The sequence below is a fragment of the Phocoena sinus genome, chromosome 3 (genome assembly GCF_008692025.1).
Source record: "Phocoena sinus isolate mPhoSin1 chromosome 3, mPhoSin1.pri, whole genome shotgun sequence".
Lineage (NCBI taxonomy): Eukaryota > Metazoa > Chordata > Mammalia > Artiodactyla > Phocoenidae > Phocoena > Phocoena sinus.
Genome location: NC_045765.1, coordinates 86,075,007 through 86,084,025, shown reverse-complemented (window position 1 = coordinate 86,084,025; position 9,019 = coordinate 86,075,007). Strand labels below are relative to the sequence as shown.

The window sequence follows — 9,019 nt, the reverse complement described above, 5'->3', positions numbered from 1 at the left end:
TGAATCGTTATACCTGTAAATAAATATGAATTTCTTTTTCACATTATCTTTTCATTTTTGATGTCTAGTGTTAATAATACATATAAGATATATAATATTTTATATCATATAAGACAATTTGATATAGGTATTGATAGACAATTCATTTTGTAAACAGATGATGTAAACTTAGGGTATCGATAAATACAACACAGTACTATAAATGCATTTTCTCTTATGATTGTCTTAATAACATTTTCTCTTATCTAGCCTACTTTAGTGTAAGAATACAGTATATAATACATATAACATATAAAATATGTGTTAATTGACTGCTTATGTTATCAGTGAGGCTTTCAGTCAACAGTAGGCTATTAGTAAAGTTTTGGGGGAGTCAAAAGTTATATGCAGATTTTCAACTGTGTGGGGAGTCAGTGCGCCAACCCCAGCATTGTTCAAGGGTAAACTGTATAACAAAATACTAATAATTAATGAAAATTATTAACTTGAGTTATACTATCAACACAGATGAATGTCATAAACTAATGAACTGAAAAAACAAATTATACAAAACTATTTGTTATAAAGTATTTAACTTTAAAATCTACAATGCAAAAATGTAAAATGTCTGTGGATACACACATATGTATTAAAAGTTTGAGAACACATATGAAAATGTAATAATACCATCCTTTGTGGAAGGAGGAATGAAGAGGAAAGGACATGAGTTAGGGAGTTTTAAAGGAGCTTCAATATGTTGTGCGCTTTATATTTTAAGCTGGTTGGTAAACCATGTATGTGTACAATATTATACTCTTTGGCATTTCTTTGAAAAATTAATGATAGTATAAAATAGTAGAACATGTTTCTTCATTTAAAAATGTATTAATGGTTGTCAGTTTGGGAAGAAAATAAGATATTTTTTAAAAATCAGAAATGACAAAATGTATTTATGTTGCAATAAAACTGTACAGTGTGTCTAATAGGACTATGAGCTTTTTATCTGCCTTCTGCAGTCTTAGTGCTCAAAGTGTAGTGATGACAGCCACTGAATATTGCTCAATATCTGAACCATAATTAGGATGATTTTGAGATAAAAAGGTAACACCATGGTGGTTTTTTAAATAATTGTTGCTTTTTCTAACACCTCTCAAATAGAGATAAAAATTAAATGAGCATATTTCTTTAGAAGCAATATATTTCCAACTAAGCATTTACTCTTAACTCTGGCTTTGTCTAATACCCAATTTAGTAAAAAGTATCTACTACTCATACAATGAATCAGAGATAATCTTTAACCACCATGTGATCTATAACGTGTCTTCCTGGTGGCTGTTATCTCTGTGCAATAATTTTTATTTGTGGAGAAAATGGAATACTGTGCCCTGTTGTCTTTAGGAAGGCCAAATCTCATACAGAGCAAATGACTTAGAAAATATTACTATCACAAGAGAATAAATAAAGTATATTTACCTAAAGTATTTATTTATTTATTTGCCGTACTCGGGCCTCTCACTGTTGTGGCCTCTCCCATTGTGGAGCACAGGCCAGACGCGCAGGCTCAGCGTCCATGGCTAACAGGCCCAGCCGCTCCGCGGCATGTGGGATCTTCCCGGACAGGGGCACGAACCCATGTACCCTGCATCTGCAGGCGGACTCTCAACCACTGCGCCACCAGGGAAGCCCCTAAGTATTTTTGTTTTTTATGTGCTCAAGTTTTATCTTTAATCTCTTGCATTACCACTACTACCATCCAATATCTTCCCCCGCCCCCCTCGACACACATACACATTCACTTCAGACTTTGGCACTTGCCTATAGTCTCTGTCCAAGATCCTAAATCAACCTCCCATAATTTCTTTTTCCACAAGAATTCATAACCAATTCTCAAGTCCATCATCTCTATGCCTCTGAGGACCACCTCCTCCACTCATTCTGACATCTCAAGTATCATGATCTTTTAATATACTCAATCTATTATCCTTACTATGTTTTACAAGCTTATTAGGAATTTCAGACCACTGATGATACTATTTTTTAATCCTCTCCTCTTCACAAATTTTTTTATGTAAGTTCTACACACTTATCTCCCATTTATTCTTTCATTCTGCAATCCCTGTCCTATGAAAGTTAAATCCTACCATTTTATTGAAACCATTTTCATGAATATAATCAATCAACATCATGTCACCAAACCCAAGGAATGATTTCAAGAGAAGATTTAGATCTTCTCCAAATATTTAAAAATTTTAAACATAAAAATTTTATAAAATTTCATCCTTGTGACAATTTTAATGGCACCGTACATTTTAATATATCAACTTATCAGAATATTATTTCCTTATTTTAGTACCTATTTTGTCCACTTGATTGCAACCCTCATGGTTTTCAGTTTTGTACCATTTTCCAGGTAGTTGATAATAACTTCTTCAATGTTGAGTAAATTTGGGGTCTTACTGCTCAATTTCCACCTTCTTGAGTTTTTTCTTGACTTTTATGACACCACAGTTTTCTAATTTTTTTCCTATCCCTACCGGTTTCCCTTCTCTGTCTCCTTAAAGACTCCTCCTCCTTTACCTAACTACACATGGGAGAATTCTTTAGAACTTTATCCAAAATCATCATTTCTCTTCAGGTTAATCTCTCTACTTAGATGATATTATCCACCCTAACAGTTTTGATTATGAATAATATACTAAGGACACCAACATTTATATACCCTGTCTTCTGAGGAGTCTCATTATGATGGCTTAAGTGAATATTTACTCATTATTTCAAAAAGGTTTGTATCCTTCTCCAAAATGATTCCTCTTCTACTGTACAATGTGGTAAAAAGATATGGGATAAAAGAATGTTAACTACACATTTTTAAAAGCTCTAAAATGTTTATAATGTTTGACTGAATAGATGCATTTTTAAATTTTTCTTAAAGCAATAAGCAATACACTGTTAATATTTTATATACTTACATACTGTCATATATTTTATATATTTGTCATATTATTTTATAATGACAGATATTTATTATAGTTATCATTATTTTGTATTTGACATTATATTCATCATGTTTCTGAAAACTTTGAGATATCCTAGTCTTTATCAGTCAGGGTTTGGTGAAGCAATTAGGGCATACAGAGACTAAAAGTATAGTTTATAAAAACAAGAAGAAGAAAATTAAAAATTAATGCTATGGTAAGATGTATATAATGCATAATTTACTAAAAAAGTAGTGTTCAATGAATTAATAGAATATTCGTAACAGTGGTCTTTTCTATTAATAAAAATTTATGACATAAATATAGCAATATCGAGAGAAATGATAGAAAGTAAAAGAGAGAGCAAAGAAAAAATATAAATAGATAGTAACTGTGTGATTTAACAACTGTTTCTACATTTATGTATTATATTCCTTAGACAGCTGTAGTCATGTTTTTTCTTTCCTTTTAATGAATGTAAGAGAATCAGTCCTTTTCTTTTATTATAAAGCTGTCTATTTTGGTGAAAAACTGTTATACCTAAACTGATCACTCAATTTATAAAAGTTAGCAAGAAGTTAACAAGATTTTACTTTGTGAATTCCTAGTTTTTCTATAGTTTAAAAGATGAACAAGAGAGTCTCATTCCTTTCCATCATGGGGCCAACAGTGAAACAGCAGTTTGTTTGAAACATATATGTAGATATAACTCCAAAAGACTTTCAAATATGAATATGAATCAAAGTCACCCTCAACAGTCACAGCGAGTGTTCATTATGGATATTAAGATAGTGTTTTATTATGTAAAAGCAATTATAAAATTAAAGATAACAACTGATTCATATGTATGAGTCAGGAGTAAGTTATACTTTTTGAGAAGAATCATTGCTTACTTCATTAGAATCATTTTGACTGCTACCATACAGAGCTTATATATGGAATTTCTTATTAAAAACTGAATTACTAATATTGGCACATTAATAGTACCAGTTTAAAAAATATATCTCATCCTTTGCCCTCTATTAATTTGGTGAGATTTTCTATTCCTGTAAAATGAGCTAGTTAAGAGTAAAATTTTAAATAATTTTTTTTCAATTTCACTCACAGTCACAATTATGACATAAGACAATTATAATAAAAGTACTGTGTTTTGGTGTTTTGTTTTCATTTTTTCTTTCTTGAAAGATGACCAAATTCAGAAAACAAAAATAAAATATAGCCACTATCACCTATGTCCAGAAGTTCAAAATGCTTTTACCTCTGCTGTTTGCTATAAATTTATTTAGACTAGAGTTGCATAAAGCAAAATCTGAATCCTGCTTTAAAGTCAGTGATGGGGAACTAATGTTAAATTTGCTCTGTTATATTAATTAAACAGGGAGACCATTCACTGATGTGGCTCTAATACCTTGGCTGCCTACTGTAACCAAAACGAAATTAAGCCTGTAAATGCCTCAAGGTTAAGACATCAAAACGCTAAGGAAAACCAAGTCCAAAGGCCAACGAGGCTACAAGCTATAGCCAATCAACAATTTTCTTACTTTGCTTCTACCTTCTCTCTATAAAAGTCGGTCTCGGAGCTCCTGTCAGCTGGAGTGCTAGTAACCACTTCAGGTTTGGCACTGCCAAGTCAAATAGATTTTCGCTCAAAAAAATTCTTAAATTTTAAAATATACCTCCGTTTATCTCTTAACACTTCTGGTTTTAAAAGAAGGGACCAAAGGAGGCCCCTGAGGGTCCCCAGGAGCAATGAGCAACCAGGCTGAGGTACCTTTAAGCCGCTTAAGTTCCTCTCTTTCTCGCTGCCTCGGAGCTGGTGGATAAATAACTCTCAGATACCAGATTTTAGCTCTGCAGCTTTTGCATTATGAGCTTTCAGACTCCATTTGCTCACTTCTTTTTCGGGCGGGGCTAGGTCCGGAAACAACCGGAGTCTGACTGGGTCTGACTAAAAAGTCAGACTGCTTCCGGGGTCAGACTGGGTCAACTGAGAAACCCCGCCGTTTCCGGAGTCAGACTGAATCCGACTTAAAAACTGCGCTGAGTTGGGGTCAAAGTGGGTCCGATTTAAAGTGAACGGGGTCTAGTGTGAAGCCTCAGGTAAATTAAAATTTGTTTTAAGGCTGAACAAGCAGTTTAAATTTACCACAGATAATCTTGAATTACGGTGGCTGCAGTGGAGAAATTGGAACCATTTTAGGTAAGCGTATACGTATTTGATGTACCCTAGAGAAAAGCATTTTCTTCTACATCACCTTTTATTATTATTTAAAATGTAAAATGTCTTTTAAAGGGAAAATGTCATTCAGGAATCTCCATTTTCTTCACTACTGTGAAGTAGTCTTTTTTTTTTAATTAAATTAAGTATCTGAGGACATAGAGAATTGTTTTTCAGACGATAAAAAAAAAAAAACCACCCTTCAAAAAAGTCACAATCTACCATAATGACATAAAAATATTCTTGAGAGTCCGCCTGCCAATGCAGTGGACTTCGCTGGTCCGGGAAGATCCCACGGGCCGCGGAGCTGCTGGGCCCGTGAGCCATGGCCGCTGAGCCTGCGCGTCCGGAGCCTGTGCTCCGCAACGTGAGAGGCCAAAACAGTGAGAGGCCCGTGTACCGCAAAAAAAAAAAAAAAAAAAAAAAAAAAAAAAAATATATATATATTCCTGAGAATATAATTTTATTAAACAAATGATTATAATATTAAATTACAGCTTTTTTTAAAAAATTGGGGTATAGCTGCTGTACAATGTTGTGTTAGTTTCTGCTGTACAATGAAGTGAATTAGCTACAAGTATACCTATATCCCCTCCCCCTTGGACCTTCTTTCCACCCCCCACCTCTCCCATCCCCCCTCCATCCCACCCATTTAGGTCATCACAGAGCATGGAGCTGAGCTCCCAGTGCTATACAGCAGGTTCCACTAGCTATCTGCTTTACACATGGCAGTGCACATAGGGCAGTCCCAATCTCCCAATTCATCCCACACCCCTCTCCCCACTCCCGTGTCCATTCTCTGTGTCTGGGTCTCTATTCCTGCCCTGCAAATAGATTTATCAAAAATATGGAACGCTTCACGAATTTGCATGTCATCCTTGTGCAGGGGCCATGCTAATCTTCTCTGTATTGTTCCAGTTTTACTATATGTGCTGCCGAAGCTAGCACATAAATTACAGTTTAAGAAAATAATACATTATCACCCTTTGACTTTTTGGTCTAAAAATGTAGGGTTTACAAGAGGGAGTTTTTGTTTTAATTATGCTTCACTTCCAAAAATTCCAAAATTAATGATGAATATTCAACACAAAATGGCATAAAGAGTGTACCATCTTCTCTGGTCTACGAATTGATGGTCTCATCATGTGGTATATTTGCCTTTAAATATGTGACCACAAATCTATTGTGAAGACACTGCCCACTTTTTTTTCCTACTCTTTAACAGTGCCATGTTACTCAACTAGTTATACTACATTGTGACATCTCTGATTATATATAAAGGGCATCTTCATAAACTGGGCGTGTTGTTAGATTTCATATGTCCATAAATTAAGCTTTTTGCTATTGAGCTATTGGACTTTAAATACAAAATTGGTGATGGAAAATTCTCAGAATCTTAAAATATTTTTTTTAAAGTTTTGCTGTGGAAAGTTTAAAATAAACTCAAAAGTAGGGAGAATAATGAAACTAACGTATCCATTACCTAATACTTTATTTTTCTATTGCTGCTGTAAAAAATAATAATAATAACAAACCTGGTGGTTTAAAACAGCATAGGTCATTATTTTAATAGTTCTAGAGGTCAGAAGTCAGAAATGGATCTCATTGGGTTAAAAATAAGGGCTGTGTTACCTTCCTGGAGACTCTAGGGGAGAATCTGTTTTCTGGTACTTTAAGTACCAAGAGGCTCCTGCAGCTTCAGGGTGTTATGTTTCTATCTTCAAAGCCAGCAACATGAGGCCAAGTCTTTTTCATGTTGGTATCTCCCTCATACTCCCCCTTCTGCTTTCCTTTTACACTTCTAAGGGCCCTTATGATACGCTGACTCACTCCATCTCCTCCCCACTCCTCCCTGCTGCAGGGTCTTCCAGGATAGTTCCCCCATCTCAAGGTCAGTTGATAAGCAAACTTCCACCTGCAACTTTGATTATCCATTGCCATTTAACAAGATAGTCACAGGTTTCAGGGATAAAGATCTAGACCTCTTTGGGGGGATAGGGGTGGTCATTTTTCTGCCTCCTAAACCTATTACAATTATCAATACTTTGCCATTATATCCATCTCCCTTCCCCCAGAGCACACATATCCAAACTTTATGTGTTTGTTTGCTTCAGTTTTATTTTTAAGCAAATCTCAGACTTAACATTGCTCTACAGATAAATAGTTCTGTGTGTATCTAAATAGGTAAGGACATTTTGTTTATACATAACCAAAACAAAATAATACCTTATAAAACAATAATTGTATAATACGATCTAGTACCTGGTCAATTTCAAATGTTTCCTCATTATCTTAAGTGTTTTGGGGGGGCTTCCCTGGTGGCGCAGTGGTTGGGAGTCCGCCTGACGATGCAGGGGACGCGGGTTTGTGCCCCGGTCCGGGAGGATCTGGCGTGCCGCGGAGCGGCTGGGCCCGTGACCCGTGGCCGCTGGGCCTGCGCGTCCGGAGCCTGTGCTCCGCGGCGGGAGACGCCGCAGCAGTGAGTGGCCCGCGTACCGCAAAAAAAAAAAAGTGTTTTGGGGGCTTCCCTGGTGGCGCAGTGGTTGAGAGTCGGCCTGCCGATGCAGGGGACACGGGTTTGTGCCCCGGTCCGGGAAGACCCCATATGCCGCGGAGCGGCTGGGCCCGTGAGCCATGGCCGCTGAGCCTGCGCGTCCGGAGCCTGTGCTCTGCAACGGGAGAGGCCACAACAGTGAGAGGCCCGCGTACCGGGAAAAAAAAAAAAAAAAAAAAGTGTTTTCTACAATTGATGATAGAATCATGATCGAAATAAGGTTCACATGTTTTATATGGTTGCTCTGTGTCTTGAATTTCTTTTACTCTATAACCGTTCCCCATCTATATTTTTTTGTTTCATGTCAAGTAATAGTTGATGCTGCTTAATTGTGTACTCCTTAGAATTTCCCAAACTCTGGATTTGGCTGATTGTAGCTTCATAGCATAGTTTAACATGAACCTTTATTCTTCATATTGCCTATAAACTGATAATTAGATTCAGGTGTTTTTTGTTCCTGCTCTGGCCCCCTCCCCCACAATAATATATTATTGTAGTGTGTGTAGTTTATATTGTGTTACATTAGGTAATACATGGTGTGGTTGTCTCAATTTTAGTGCTTTAAAAATAATTATTAGATTCAGGAGTTGTTCAGCCTGGTCTATCTGTTATAAAGTTCCCCATCAACTGTTCACCTAATGACTTCAGCAGCAGTTGATAATAGTTGCCTAGATATTTTGAGACTACCTTTCAGGACCTTCCTCTGTCATCATGTTTAACATTGTTCAGTGTTCTAGGAAAATTAACTTATGTATACTTTCCAGGGATTTAATTAGTGGAAGAAAGGAGGTATATTGGTAACTAACTGTTTGTCTACAGCAATGTAAGGCTCTTAAATTATGTCTCCACTATCTGCCATCTTGACTTTGAGTTTCTTATCCATCACAATTTTGATGATGTGTTTTCAAAGAGAATACAGCAAAGGGACTGATAATCTTTACAGAGATAATATTCCTGATAATATTACAGAGAATGTTGGAATTCCTATATTGTGTATGATGGGAGGTATAGTTAATATTTTGTTTTCTATGGGCATCTCCACAGAAACTGAATCCAGAGAGATTCTTTAGAAAAATATTACCTTTGTTATTACCATACTATTGGGGGTATAGCTCAGGGGTAGAGCATTTGACTGCAAATATTACCTTTGTTATTACCGTATTATTTAATCTCTCTTTTAAGATACCGTTATCCTTATTTAGAAAAAGATTGGATGACTATGTGCTTTTTTTTTTTTACTATCTAAAATATTTTAAGGTCTTTCACTATATTGCAGCACAGTTCTAGGCACAT

The 9,019-nt window shown here is 35.9% G+C and overlaps 1 non-coding gene across 1 annotated transcript; it reads right to left on the bottom strand.

The window, feature by feature from the left end:
* Positions 1-6,013: 6,013 nt before the first annotated feature.
* On the bottom strand, positions 6,014-6,120 carry LOC116752453. The gene has a single exon (XR_004349519.1). It is a non-coding gene; the product is annotated as a U6 spliceosomal RNA (small nuclear RNA).
* Positions 6,121-9,019: the final 2,899 nt, after the last annotated feature.